Genomic DNA, 2,337 nt, shown 5'->3' with positions numbered 1-2,337 from the left:
AGATAACAAAGTAGTCAGTGCTCCAGGGACATGTTATGCTCTTGCCATTTGCCGGGGGATGGCTCATTTTTAAATAAGAGTTAAAGTAGAGTAACTACATAGACCCATGGATAAGTCAACTCAGGGTTTTTGGGTCAAGTTTTAACTAAAACTTCTAGCTGTATACCTGAGTATCTACAGCAGGTGGGTGTCGTGCGGAGGTACTTTGGAGGACGCGGTTTTTGCCTCCACAATAACCTTGATATGCTGGGAAGAGCAAACATGGAATCACAGACAGACCCACTTCACATCACATTTCTTCTTTTATGAATATGCATTTAAGAGAAAAAGAAAAAGCTTAGTAGCCTGGATGGGCAATAAACACAAAAGTGGAGGAGAATGAGTGAAGCAAGGCAGCGGAGTGAGTCATCCGTGATTTGTGGCTGCTCCAGAGATAAATACTCGGGGATGAGCAGCTGACATTTGTGCGATCGGTCTGTCAATTCAAAAGCGGGTTCCAAAAATTAACAGAATTTGATGTTGCTGTTTTTGAAAATCCAATCTACCCACCGTTCACTCGGTGCCAAAGCCAGGGGCCTTTGAGAGTGTCGAGTTGGTTAGGATCAATAATTATTACGGCCACAGACTGTCATAAAAACAACAAAATACAGTATACTACACACACACACACACACACACACTATATATATATATATATATATACACACACACACACACACACACACCCCTCCCTACCTACTGCAAAGAAATACTGTTTGGAAATGACAAAAACTAGACTTAGCTCAAACTTAGCCTAACAAGGCTGCTTTCACTATTTCCAAATCTAATAATGTTAGTATTATATATATAGTGATGTTATAATTAAGATAGCAGTTAATAGAAGTGGATATAATATTAAAAAAATCAATCACAAAAGCAAATGTGACCCTTGGGTAAAGTCACACTCTCTCAGTCGCAGAGGGAAGCAAAGGCGGACCCTCTCTGGACAAACCTTGCCAAGAAAACCCCATGATTTATCATCTGCCGTATGGTTGCCATCAGTTGCAAATGACCTGAAGGCACACAACAGCAACTACAACAGTGTGGTGCTGCGTAAACCAAACCAGCCTTCTCCAAAGTGCTGAAAATATAAGAAGCCAAGGGGAAGGTGATCCATCCTCCATTGATTTGTCCTTTGGCTAATGGCTGCCATTTGTTCCCATTAACCGGCCAGAGATGGCTCTCTGGGGAGCAAGGGATGCAGCTCTGCCTTGGGCCTGGCTAGAGGAAAGTGGCTTCTCAGCACTATGCCTTGTTGTTGTGCGTATGTGCAAATTGTGTAACCCCTCTACGCATACCCACAAAGTATGTAGAGAGCTCTTGGGGCACCTTTGGAACTCACTGAAAGAAGGAAGTTGGCAGCATGGGTTTTCATAAAGTAAAGTGTGCTTTACACTATGATTGATAAATGGATGGATGGCTAGATAGAACAGTATGTAGAGAGATCTTGTAGCACCTTTGGGACTAACTGAAAAGAAAGAAATAGGCAGCATGAGCTTTTCTAGACTTCAGTCCACTTCCTCAGATGCATTTAGATGCAATAATAATAATAATAAGTAGAGAGATCTTGCAGCACCTTTGGGACTCACTGGAAGAAAGACATTGGCAGCTGGAGCATTCCTAAACTTCAGTCTACTTCCTCAGATGCATCTGAAGAAGTAGATTCTAAATCTAGGACCATTCCTGCTGCCAATGTTGGTGTTAATGATGGCTGTAGTGCTCAGTGGGAAGAGCTCCTGCTTTCCAGGAGGAATTCCAAAATGTCCTCCATTTGGAGCATGACTCAGAAGCATGAAGATATATTTCTGTGAGTGTGTTTTGCTTGGCCATGTCCTCCATTTTTCTTCTCCATTTTGCAGCCTCTTGTATACAATTTGTAGGTATACAATTTGTGGTTAGGACATCTGGTCCCCCTGTCTTGGCTAGATGTTAAGAGGGTTGACTGCATCTCCCAAAACCCCGCTAGCCAATAGGGCTGTGGCTTCTGGGAGTTGTAGTAGGTTGCTAGAAAGGAATCAGAAGCAGCTCTGGATGCATCAACCTAGAAATTATCATCTAATAATAATAATAATAAATGTTATTTATATCCCACCCTTCCATGGATATGATCAGGGCGGCGTACAAAAATTTAAAATACATTACAATACAAAGATAAAATCCAATAATCAGTTAAAAACATTACTACAAAACAGGAACAGGAAAACAATAAAATAGAAAAATCACATGGCAGGGGCAGAAAGAAATGAAAATAAACATCAATCCAGGGTCAAAAGAGAAAAGAGGGGAAAGGGGGCAGGA

Source organism: Sceloporus undulatus, chromosome 8 (genome assembly GCF_019175285.1).
Source record: "Sceloporus undulatus isolate JIND9_A2432 ecotype Alabama chromosome 8, SceUnd_v1.1, whole genome shotgun sequence".
In the NCBI taxonomy this organism is placed as follows: domain Eukaryota; kingdom Metazoa; phylum Chordata; class Lepidosauria; order Squamata; family Phrynosomatidae; genus Sceloporus; species Sceloporus undulatus.
Note: the sequence above shows the minus strand (reverse complement) of the source record.